This window comes from Triticum aestivum, chromosome 3B, assembly GCF_018294505.1.
Source record: "Triticum aestivum cultivar Chinese Spring chromosome 3B, IWGSC CS RefSeq v2.1, whole genome shotgun sequence".
NCBI classification, from domain to species: Eukaryota; Viridiplantae; Streptophyta; class Magnoliopsida; order Poales; family Poaceae; genus Triticum; species Triticum aestivum.
Genome location: NC_057801.1, coordinates 614,459,267 through 614,472,833, shown reverse-complemented (window position 1 = coordinate 614,472,833; position 13,567 = coordinate 614,459,267).

Genomic DNA, 13,567 nt, shown 5'->3' with positions numbered 1-13,567 from the left:
CGCCCCCTTTGACATCAATTTCCAAGAAGGGCTTTCTGGAATCCGTCGAATGGGTTTGGTCCTTGAGACACAGCACAAAGAAATGATAAAAATGTGATTCTTGTAGACGACAAGATTCATTGAGTGGAGCTGGATCAGAAGAAACATAGAATATGTGGCAAACTATTTTTCCTGTTGTGAAATCGGTGGCACCGAGTGGTATGCTTCGGTTGTACCGAAAGGATTCGGTTGGACCGTAAACAACAAATCGGTGAAACCGAGTTCATCGCAGGGAAAGCACTTGTCACCTGAGCTCACTAGACTAGTAAGATCTCACAAATATTTGCAAGGAATTTACTGAAAGATATGCAAGGAATTAGATGCTGAAAATGCATAGCAAAAGGAAAGAAATATAGATGAAGTTTTTTTTGAAAGGGGAAACAAATATGCATGATCCAAATGCAAAAACACAGAAAAGAACACAAGAGAACTTCATCTAGAGATGGTCGGCCTCAGAGTCACCTATGTTAGAGTATATTGACTCAGGAATCAAGTGAGATCACTTGATCATAGGTCATACTCATCGTTTAAGCTCAAAATGGGGTTGCCATTTTTCATTTATGCATCTTGATGTATTCACATCTTGTCGAGTTTCTTTATCTCATGACTTGGAGTAAAGCTTCTCTAAGATGGAATGACATACCTTGGTTGGTGGTGTTGTCCATGTAGTTGAACTTGTGTGGGTTGCTCAAGGTCGATGTAGGTCATCAAGAATTTGGAGCACCACTTGGAATTTGAGTCCATCTACCTACATGGGTTAGTTCTTGAAAGGAAGAGCACTTGTGTATCCAAAAATGACAATCATGAAGCTCAACATAGAATTTGTCAAAGGATATGTTTGAATGGTTCCGTGCTTCCTTGTTTTCAACCACCATAGTGTAGAGACTTGGTGATGTAGAGATTGTTCAAGACATGAGTAGATTACAATCTCGTGGAATTTGGTTCCACAAAGTACCTACATGGGTTAGATAACATGCAAGATACAAATATATCCAAGACATAAGATTTTCATCATAAGAGAAAAATATCAAGGATTAGTCGTAAGCTCATGTCTTGCATGTATCCAATGGAGTTTCTACTCCAAGTTTGAAGCATCAATGATGTTCAATTCTCCTCTTAACCTTTGCATTCTTCCATATTGAACTTCTTGAATATGTACTTGGTGTACTTCGTTTGAGAAACAAAGGTACCTTCCTTAGTTTGCTTGATTTGCAACCCAAGAAAGAATTTGAGTTCACTCATCATGGACATCTCAAACTTCTCCGACATTAGCTTCCCAAACTTTTCACTAAAATGAGGGTTAGTCGAACCAAATATAATATCATCAACCTAGATTTGGCACACAAATAGTTCTCCATTAACCCTTTTAGTAAAAAGAGTAGAATCAATTTTCCCAATTTCAAAGCCTTTTTCAATAAGAAACTTGGTCAAGCATTTATACCACGCTCTAGGAGCTTGTTTAAGACCATAAAGAGCTTTGTGAAGTTTGTAAACATGATTGGGTTTCTTAGGATTGACAAATCCGGGAGGTTGCTTAACATAAACTTCCTCCTCTATTTCACCATTTAGAAAAGCACTTTTAATGTCCATTTGGTACAAGGTGATATCATGATGATTAGCATAGGCAAGTAAGATGCGAATGGACTCAAGTCTAGCAACGGGAGCATAAGTCTCACCATAGTCCATACCTTCGACTTGTGTGTAGCCTTGGGCAACGAGACGTGCTTTGTTCCGAACTACTTGTCCATCTTCATCTTACTTGTTGCGAAACACCCATTTGGTACCGATGACATTGTGGTTGTTGTCAGTCTTCTCAACCAATGTCCAAACTTGGTTCCTCTCAAAGTTGTGTAGCTCTTCATGCATGGCATTTATCCAATCCGGATCTTCCAATGCTTCTTCAACCTTCATAGGTTCAATTCTAGAGATGAAATAATAGTTGTCACAAAAGTTAGCTAAACGAGTTTTAGAGCGAGTGATTCTCCCAGTTTGAATGTAATTATAGATTTGCTCGATGGGATGATCTTTAGCAATTCTTGCTCGAACTCGTGAAAGCTTTTTCTTGGGTCTTTATTGAACATCTTCTTCATCTTGTTCTTCTTCTTGGCCTTCTTCATCGTTGGCGTTGTCGTTCTCTTGTCGTGGTGTAGAAGGAGGTAGTTGACGTTCATCTTGATGCACTTCCTCATTTTCTTCATCTTGGTGTGTCCCACTTGTGGATGCTTCCGTATCAACTCTTGGTTCACCTTGTCGTGAAGTTGAAGCTTCCACTTGGACGGACGAGGTACTTTCCTTCACCTCCGTTGGACGGACCTTGCCAATAGACAAGTCTTGGATTGCTTCCGAAGGATCTTTGTCACCTACATCAATTGGCAATTGCTCTACTTGCGAGCCGTTAGATTCATCAAACTTCACATCTACCGTCTCTTCAACCTTTCGCGTCAAATTGTTGTAGACACGGTAAGTGTGAGAGTTTGAGCCATAACCTAGTAGGAAACCTTCATGAGATTTAGGAGCAAATTTAGAACGACGATGCTTATCAAGAATGTAGCACTTTGAGCCGAATACTCGAAAGTATCCAACTTGGGGTTTGTTACCGGTGAGGAGCTCGTATGCCGTCTTGCCGAGTAGCTTGTGAAGATACAAGCGCTTTGTTGCATGACAAGCTGTTTCAACCGCTTCTGCCCAAAAGTGCTTTGGTGTCTTGTACTCGTCAAGCATCGTTCTCGCCATTTCGATGAGCGTCCGGTTCTTCCTCTCAACAACTCTATTTTGTTTTGTTGAGGTGTGTACGTAGCCGAGAACTCGTGTGAAATCCCTTCTTCGTCAAGAAAGGTGTCCACATTTGTGTTCTTGAACTCCGTTCCGTTGGCACTGCGACCCTTCTTGATCTTTACTTCAAATTGATTTTGGGCCTTTCTAGCGAAGTTTTTGAAGATCTTTTGGACCTGCGATTTATCATCGAGAAAGAACACCCACGTAAATCTTGAAAAATCATCAACTATAACTAGACCAAAAGAATTTCCACCGAGACTTTTGTAAGAGTCGGGACCAAAAAGATCCATGTGAAGTAGCTCGAGTGGCCTCCTTGTGGTCATGATGTTCTTCACAGGATGCCTTCCTCCAACCTGTTTACCTGCCTGACAAGCGCTGCAAAGTCTATCCTTATCAAATATGACATCGTTAACTCCAAGGATATGATTTCCTTTAATAAGCTTGTCAAGGTTTCACATACCAACATGACCTAATCGTCTATGCCATAACCAACCTTTTGAGGATTTAGCAATGAAGCAAGTTTTAGGTTGAGCCTTTTTAGTGAAATCAACAATGTATAGATCACCTCTACGCACACCGGTAAAGACCATTTTATGATTGTCTCGACGAAACCGAAATCAGCAAGTCTAGATACTGAAAGTAAGTTGTATCCAAGAGATTCAACGAGCATAACATTTTGTATGGAGCTATCATGTGATATGGCCACCTTACCGAGGCCAACCACCTTAACCTCTGAGTTGTCACCGAAAGTGACATACTTTCGAGGACTATCATTATCTGCAAGCTCACGAAACATGTCTTTATCTCTAGTCATGTGATCGGTACATCCACTATCAAGAACCCATTCCTTTCCTCCTGACATATATCCCCGAAGATTTGCCATAAGACCAAAGTGTCTCATTGCATCATCAAGATCGAAGTCACTATTATCATCCTCATCATAGTATGCATGTTCAACATCGTCATGTGGTGAATCAAGTCCTAGAGAGGGTGATTCATTAGAATGAGTTTGACAATGATCTTGCTTATGAATTTTTATAGCTTCGGAAATAATATCACTAATTATGCCAACATTTCCTTTGGCACGCATAAGGTTTGTAAGCTCAAATAGACGTCCACCAAACATAGATCACTAGTATTCATCTTACTCAAAGCAATGGACTTATGAAGAATTTCATCAAGATTTTTCAAGGAATAATCTTTAAATCGTTCCTCAAGAAATTTCCATATAGTGTAGGCACACTTAAGAGTAGGGAAACATCCAATCAAGTTTTTAGGCAATCCTCTAATGATAAGTTCGGCAGTTCTATGATTCCTAGTCATGTCAATTGACTCATCATGGGTAGGATGCATAGGATCAACATGAGGTGCACAAGGGCTAGCAATGTACTTGTTCAAATGATATTGATTGAAAATTACAAGCATCTCATTTTTCCACTCATGAAAATACTCTCCATCAAGAATCGGCACTCTATGTCTAAGACTCCCAAAGTAGACTCATCCATCTTCCTCTAATGGTGATTAAACCAAGGCAATGGATACCAAAGCTCTGATACCACTTGTAGGACCTTGAGAAGAGGTGTCTAGAGGGGGGGTGATTAGACACTAAGTACCGAAGTTGTACTTTTTAAGTTTCCTTAAGTTTAAGTGGAGATTAGGCACAAGTTTAATATTCACAATACATATCAAGCAAGCATGCAAAGAGTATATGGGCAGCAGAAAGTAAAGCATGCAACTTGCAAGAATGTAAAGGGAAGGGTTTGGAGGATTCAAACGCAATTGGAGACACGGATGTTTTTGGCGTGGTTCCGATAGCTGGTGCTATCGTACATCCCCGTTGATGGAGACTTCAACCCACGAAGGGTAATGGTTGCGCGAGTCCATGGAGGGCTCCACCCACGAAGGGTCCACGAAGAAGCAACCTGGTCTATCCAACCATGGCCGTCGCCCACGAAGGACTTGCCTCACTAGCGGTAGATCTTCAAGAAGTAGGCGATCTCCTTGCCCTTACAAACTCCTTGGTTCAACTCCACAATCTTGTCGGAGGCTCCAAAGTGACACCTAGCCAATCAAGGAGACACAATTCTCCAAGAAGTAACAAATGGTGCATTGATGATGAACTCCTCGCTCTTGTGCTTCAAATGATAGTCTCCCCAACACTCAACTCTCTCTCATAGGTTTTGGATCTGGTGGAAAGAAGATTTGAGTGGAAAGCAACTTGGGAAGGCTAGAGATCAAGATTCATATGGTAGGAATGGAATATCTTGGCCTCAACACATGAGTAAGTAGTTCTCTCTCAGAAAATGTATGCTGGAAGTGTAGGTTCAGTCTGATGGCTGTCTCCACGAATGAAGAGGAGGTGGAGGGGTATATATAGCGTCCACACAAAATCTAACCGTTACACACAATCTACCAAACTCGGTGGGACCGAATCGTTAAACTCGGTCAGACCGATTTAGCAAATAATGTGACTGTTAGGGTTTTCAATGGGACCGAAATGCAACTCGGTGAGACCGATATGGTTAGGGTTAGGGTATAACGTAATCTTGGTAAGACCGATTACACAAACTCGGTGAGACCAATTATGGTAATAAGCTTTCCAGAGAGTTGGTCAGGCAAACTCGGTGGGACCGATTACTCAAAGTCGGTGGGACCGATTTTGGTAATAAGTTATCCAGAGAGTTTGCATTGTAATCTCGGTAGTACCGATTGCTCAAACTCGATGGGACCGATTTTGGCAATGGACATACACAGAGAGATTACAATCCCATCTTGGTGAGACTGAGATCCCTATCGGTAAGACTGATTTGCTTAGGGTTTGTGGCAGTGGCTATGACTTTTGGAATCGGTGGCGCCGGATAGGAAGAATCGGTGTGACCGATTTTGGCTTTAGGTTTAGGTCATTTGTGGAAGTGGGAAAGTGGTTGAGGGTTTTGGAGAAAATCACTAAGCACATGAAGCAAGAGGCTCATTAAGCAACACCTCATCCCTCCTTGATAGTATTGGCTTTCCCTATAGACTCAATGTGATCTTGGACCACTAAAATATAAAATGAAGAGTCTTGAGCTTGAAGCTTGAGCCAACCCTTTGTCCTTAGCATCTTGAAGGAGTTCCCACATCCTTTAGTCCATGCCACTCCACTGTTGAAGTTATCTGAAACATACTAGATAAAAGTGTTAGTCCAACAAGAGATATGTTGACATTAATTACCAAAACCACCTAGGGAGCACTTGTGCTTTCAGAAACCTCAAGGGATGCCTCGGCCTTTGCATTGTCGAGATCGTGCTGATGGTGATCAAGGTTCATAGCCACCTTCAGCTTATGCCATTCCTCCACCAGCCAAGACCCTCAGACCTGAGGCGCACGTCGACGTCCTCGAGTTCCGCACCAAGCCGTTTCATCGCGCCCATCGCCTCTTGGAAGAGCTCATGGCGAACGATGCTCCGTTCATGCTCAAACTCAAGCGCACGGCCCATCTTGTCCTCCACCACGGGGGCTGCGGTTGAGCCCCTCGGCAGGGGGCTGGCGTTGCCCCAAACGCCAGCCAGGCCTCGCAAGGTGCCCGGATGAGTCGAGGCCTGCTGCTCGAGGAGGGGCCCTCGGCACGCTTGCTCAGCCCCAAGCAAGGCCGTGAAGGAGGGACAACAAGGGTGCGGAGTCAAACCGCCATGGAGGCGAGCGCGCCTCTCCAACTGACCCTGCTCCAGGGATGGCATGCAGGCTTGGGGCACTCAAGGCCAGCGGGGGAGTTGAGGAAAGAGGTGGTTGCTTCTCGGGAGACACAGCGGCCTTGGCGGAAGGGACCTTGAAGAGCTAACGTCAGGGAGGGAAGCAGCACTCAAGAAACCACAAAGATACAGTACTTACTCGTCGATGGCGATGTACTTCCTCCGCTTCAACGGCCCGAATATACCACTTCTACTCAGGGATCCTTTCCTCTTGCGGAGCTCCTCGAAGTCCATGCAAAGCCGACCGAATCGCTGGACGTGGCAGGCGGCACGGGGCGCACCCGGGGAAGCGCTCGAAGGGACAGCTTTAGGGGCGCCGAGCTGAGGAGAGCAATCAGGCGCCGTATGACCGTGACCCCCTGAGTCCTCTGGAGCTTCGGCCTTGGGAGCCGCATGCTGCATTGCCTCCGCAACCGACGCCCCTGGGAAGGAATCCTGAGCTCCCGAGGACGACGCCCCGGGATCTGCAGGTGGCATCTGCACCTCAGCACTCTTCGACGTAGCTCGCCCCCCTACATCCACACTCAGGACGAGATCGGCGCCAGCGGCGAAGAAGGCTACCACGTCGACGGGGTTCTCGGAGGGCCCCACCAGGCCGTCCGGGCGCAGCCCCAACTCAACAAAGGAAGGCATGTGCTCCACAAATTCTGCCTTGTTCATGCAGCGGTATAGTAGACAGCTCTTCCCAGGCATGTCGTCCGGCGAAGGGACACCCGTCAGGACCTTGAGCACTTTTTGTCGCGTCTCGAGAGGGAGCCCAGACTCCTGAAGTCTCATATGGTCCTGACTGTTGAGCAAAGCCCACATCGGGCGAGAATGGCGATGAAGCGGAGCGGCTCGGTGCCCGCCGAACTCCTTCACCACCATAGGCGCGATCACGCCATGGTCCTTCAACCACCTCAGCATGAGCCAGATGGGGATAAGACAGGGGCTCGCGAGCTTCTCGTGGCCCCAACCGGAGTTGGGAACGGCAGGCGCTGATGGAGAATGGAGCAGAGGGCTAAGCATGCCAGCATCGACAAAGACCCACCGTGTCCAAAACTCGCTCGTGGATGGAGGAAGCTCGAAGTCAATTCCTGCGCCTACCATTGCAGCCACAGCCTGGAAGCTCACGCACCCCAAGCTTTGCCGGGGATCCATCAGATGCAATGAGAAGAAATGACGAAGAAGGGCCACGGAAGGGGCAATGCCCACCATGGCCTCACAAACAAAGGAGAAGACGGCGGATTGGGGGTCGAGATGCAGCATGTGGATCGCGTTGAAGAAGGCGGAGAAACGGGGAATCAGGCCAGCCCAAAGGGCATCGATGAAGATTGGGACCTCGGTGGCTGCCTGGTCAATACGAGCACGAGACGCAGGCCAAGCCACCGTCTTTACCCACTCATTGAAACTAGAAGCGAGCATGGGGCGCACCTGGCCCATGGCCTCATCGTTGAGCACCAACAATCGGCCAATCGCGGGCTCTATGGCGGGAGGCGCACTGGCAGAAGACAAAGGTTTCTTCCCCTTATCCGCTTGTTTCGGTGCCATGGTGATGAAGCGGCCAGAGTTCAGGTCAGATTGGAGAGGAGGAGCAGAGTCTCAGGGAAGCACAAGAATTGGGGAAGCATGGCGCGGGCGATGGAAGAATAACTATGTAGGTAGCGGGGTCCGCATAGCCAGGCGGATTCCAAGGCAGCGTGGGAAAGCGGAGACGCCCACGTCCAATCAACCGCCACACGTCGACCAAGGTCGCAGGGTATTGGGGCCCGCAGGGCTCCGCACTTGACCTTTGGCTTCGCCTCGGGGCCAAGCCCGAGCGCGCCTTGGAACAGGGGGCTACTGCCGGTGTTCTGGGAACAGGGGTCCCCAAACATGCCTGCCTACGGCCCACGGCGTGGCTCTGTGAGCTGGCCCATGCGGCCTTCTTCATCAACAAGGCATTCAAGACCCTCGCGAGGGGCCGAGCCTCGCGAGGTGGACGATGCAAAACCTCCTCAGGAGCGGCCTCACTAGGCTGGCCCGAGAGGGGCGGAGAGATCAAGGCAAGGCAAACCTCACGAGGTTCTCGTGACGTGAGCCATGATGATCGAGACCAGGCGGGCTCCAGGCAGGCGCCAGCGCATGCAGTGTCCTTGTTTCCCCTTTGGTGCTAAGGAGGCAAGCGCAGGCGCAGAGTACCGAGGCGTCAAGCAAAGGTTTCCATACCAGTGCAACAAGACCAAGACCAGCGGGACGGCAAGACGGAGGTCACCATGGAGCCCAAGGCAGCGTCACCACCAGAACCTTTTGCAGGAGAAGATTGCTTTTGTCAGGATAAGCTGTACTAGTTGTCCCCTTTCAAATTGGCCGTTGTTGGCTCCCTTCCCACTCAATATTTGGGGAGAGGACTAGGGCCTATATAAGTAGGACTAGCCACCACCGTGCAGTACTAGGGCAAAGCCTAGCAGCAGCGCGGGTTTTGGGCCTATTAGTAGCGCGGGGGCCGGCGCCACTAGTAAGGCGCTACAGCTAACGTATAGCAGTAGCGCTGGTGCGACCCGCGCTACTACTAAGTCGTGTAGCAGTAGCGCGGGTGCCAACCCGCGCTACTACTAATCTCTAATCTCTTTTTTTTCGATTTTTTTTCTACTTTTTCCCTAATTTTCGAATTTCTGAATTATTTTAACCTCAAATCACTAATCACCCCTCATCGCTGCTCAATTTAATCTCTCATCACCCCTAATCATTCCAAATCATCTAACTTCCCGGACGGTCACCCATCCTCTCACTACTCCAGCCTGAGCACGCTTAACTTCCGGGTTCTATTCTCCCTCATCGCTTAACTTCCGGGTTCGATTTTTTTTCTACTTTTTCCCTAATTTTCGAATTTCTGAATTATTTTAACCTCAAATCACTAATCACCCCTCATCGCTGCTCAATTTAATCTCTCATCACCCCTAATCATTCCAAATCATCTAACTTCCCGGACGGTCACCCATCCTCTCACTACTCCAGCCTGAGCACGCTTAACTTCCGGGTTCTATTCTCCCTCGTTTCCAAGTCTGCAATTGTTGTTTTCCTGACAATAGTAAGATGTCAATCCTATTAACCTCAGGAATTTAGCTTGAGCATGAAGTCACACATTTCACTGTTTGAGTTTGAAACTATTGTTCTAAAAAATTAGTAACACTAATATTTCTTGAATAATTAGTTTGACCACAGTTTGACCATACTTTGACCAGATTTGACCACAGTTTGACCATAATTTGACCAGATTTGACCAAAATTTAAAAAAACTAAAATAATTGTTTAGTAACACTAATATTCTTGAATAATTAGTTTGACAATAGTTTAATAGAAATTTAAAAAAAACTGAATTTTTTTTGAATTTTTTGCCTCTAGATCTTAAAAGCCTCATAACTTTTTTTGTTAGGTTTTTGAGGATTTTAAAAATGTTTAACGGGGTTCCCCAGATTAAATTCGGATGTAACTTTTCGACTAGATGATTTTTCATATAAAAAACTTTTTCATCCGAGTTAGTATGCAAAAGTAATGCCCATTTTTACAAATTCTCGAGAGATTTTGCAAATAAAGTCGAAATTCATATTTGCAAATTTTCCCAACAACTAGACCACATATCACATGGGAAACTTATTTTCTTTTATTTTTTTGACATTTTCATCATTTTCTTTTATTTATTTTAAAACTGAAAAGGCGATCCACCAGGGGGGGGGGGTAGAGTTTGAAAATGGGACCTTTAGTAGTAGCGCGGGTTTTTAACCCTCGCTACTACTATGGCACCACTTAGTAGTAGCGAGGGCTAAAAACCAGCGCTACTGCTATCTCCCTTAGTAGTAGCGAGGGTTAAAAACCCGCGCTACTACTATGGCATGTCCCGGGGGGCACGGTAGAGACCACTTAGTAGTAGCGAGTGTTAAAAACCCGCTCTACTGCTATCTACTTAGTAGTAGCGAGGTTTAAAAACCTGCGCTACTAGTAAGTAGCAGTAGCGAGGGTTTTTAACCCTCGCTACTAGTAAGATTCTGTGTATAGGCTTTTCCCTAGTAGTGGTAGGGGGCATCTCATCTTGAGTAATCCTCACCCACACAAGTTCACAAGCACAAGAACACCTCGTCCCCAGGAGGCTATTCTTCCACTTGTACTGTTCATCATCAGCCCAAGAGGCAATCCACCACCACCACACCGGAGTAGGGTATTACACCACAACGGTGGCCCGAACCAGTATAAATCTTATGTCCCTTGTGTTGCGGGCTCATCGAGTTTGCCTTTGAGATCTTAGCAAAGCTAGGACGTGGATCAGTAGGAGGAGATCTTCGTGCACACCCCAGTGTCCGAACCTTGAGAGTTTTGCTGGAACCCGTGATCCGACAATTTTGTCAGCGTGTTTATTTGCACTGGTGGCGATCTTTGATGCCCAGTGTATGTAATCTGTTGTCTGCTTGTGCTTTATTATCATAGTGGCGAACTTTGATGCCAGTGGATGTAATATGACGTAATTTCTTTATTGTATAGTCTAGGTTTTCCCTTATTCATGATGCATCCGTTATTTTACTGTATATATATCTTGTCTTTGCAGTAAACTAGCCAAACCGTAAAATTACGGTACATAATTGGGTCGTCATGCAAATCACTATGTATGATCCGCATCATGGGCCCAATCATCTTGGTCCGTTAACAGGCCTAAATGTAAACTGGACCACTAGTAGATTTGGGCCTTTAATAGGCCGAGTAAACTGCCGGCACGATTTTCGCAAGAAAACTCAATGGGCTTTTAGGAGGCTGAAAAGTAGGTTGGGCCTGAAACGTGTCGAACAGCTCACGGGCCGACAGCAGGCTCAAATAGACCCCGGCCCATGATTGTGCCAATCACATCACAGGCCATAAACAGGACAAAATTGTCTTGGTCTTTGTTTGGCCCAATCAGATTATCGCCTATGAGCAGGCCAGATGCAAACCGGGCCGTAGGTAGGCCCAACTATATGACGGGCTTTTAACAGGTCGAAATAAAATAGAGGGCCGAAATGTTAAACGGGCCTTTAACAGGCCAAAACTTATATCAGGACGAATTACTAATTGGGCCTTTAGCAAGTGGGCCCAAAAGCATGGCGTCCAGTTGACGGGCCGAATATGATATGGGCCATAATTTAGCCCAAAGCCTCTTAAAGGGACAGATCTGATCTAGGACGTAATTTGGTCCAGAACGTGGTAGGCTTTTAAAAGGCTGGATCTCATATGGGCCTTTATTAGGCCCGGAACATGGCAGGTTGTTAATGGACCGGATCAAATAGGGGCTGACATTTGGCCCAAACCATGGCAGGCCGTTTGAAAGGTCATGTGGTACCCCCATGTGTGGTTTTGGTAATTGATGACAATCTCTATGGACTAATGGTTGCCTTGAGTTATATTTGAAGGGTTTGCCCATAGGCTTTTCTTGGACTCCATTTGTTGGTTTCAAGGAGAGTTTGTCATGACCAAGGTGCTATTAAGGAATTATCCAAAGTTTGGTCATATGAGTGTTGTGCTTATAGCAAGCATGTCTTGAAGAAGAAGAGTGTGTGATCATTCATGTTTACCTTCAAGACATCATCCAAATGAAGAGAGTTGGAAAGATTCAAGATTGAGCAAGACTAAGTCAAAGAGTGAATCAAGTTGATCAACACACAAAGCATAGAAGATGTACCGAGAGGGATCAAGCGATCCCATGGTATGGTAAGCATTGTCAATTACGCTTTGTGTACTAACCCATGATTTTCGTGAGAGTTCTGTTTGGGGTTAGGTTGTGGTGTACAAGTTCAAGTGAAGCATCACGAAGAGATCAAATGCTTGAAGCTTGCCATCCATTGTACTGACAATGGACTTGTGAAGATGAGCGGAAGAGAGGCTCACCCATAGTGGAGTATGGGGGAGAAATCAACTAGTCTTCATCGAGCCAACGCAACCAAGAAAGGTGGTCCAACTTGAGGGAGTCAAGATCGTCATCATCTAGCTCAAGTGGACCATGTGCAAGGCAAAGGTTTGCCCTTGATAGGTTTTCTATTTTACCGGTCTCATGGTAGTTGTGGGAGACCGGGTTATAGGATCGATTGCAGTACTATCAAGGGGGGCTCTTGATGAGTTGCTTGATCGTATCGTTCGTAGAGAGCTCAAACCATTGCATCCTTGAATCATCTTTTTGGTTTTTGTTTGGTTCTTCTCCTTGTGAGATTTGGAGCATATGGTCATTTTTATGACAAGCTCGAGTTCATCGAAAACGGAGTTCATGCATCTTCTATGATATTTCGATGTTGGAGGGTATGCGAGTTCTTCTCTGTTGGAGGTTTCACTCCTTTGTTTGCTAAGCATACCTCCCCTCCGATGAGTCGCTGTTTTGATGCTACTCGTCTTGCTGTATCCAACAAGCTTGAGTTTCCTCAATTCGGAGCTCATATGAAGAAGTTATGGGAGTTTTGTTTTTCCTTGGAGTATTCTTTGTTTTCGTGGTTGTGGCATAAGGTTGGCGCCAGCGGTAGTACCACTGGGCCGGAGAGGTAGTACTGCTTATCGCCACAAGCGGTAGTACCGCTGTCCCACAGCGGTAGTACCGCCCATGGCCATAAGCGGTAGTACGGCTCCGGTTCCGCGCTGGTACCGCCTCGATTTGAGACCGATGTTTTTCATGTCGGGTTTTGCGGTACTAGGAGCGGTAGTAGTGGCGGTAGTACCGCTCCAAGCGGTAGTACCGCTCTTACTCCCGCGGTAGTACCGCTCTGGGCTAGGGCCCTGTCCTCCTCGTCAGCGCGGTAGTACCGCTGGGTGGGAGCGGTAGTACCGCTCTCAGCGGTAGTAGCGCCCTGCCCTAGCGGTAGTACCGCTCTGTGCGGGGATGTACAGTGGGGTAATGGTTGGATTTTTTCCCTCCTATAAAAGGGGGTCTTCTTCCCCAATGAACCCAATCCTTTGAGCTTGTGTTCTTCCCCCATTGTTGACCTTCTCCGAGCTTGCTAACTCTCAATCCCTCCATGGATTCTTGCTAGTTTTTGAGGGAAAAGAGAGAGGAGATCTAG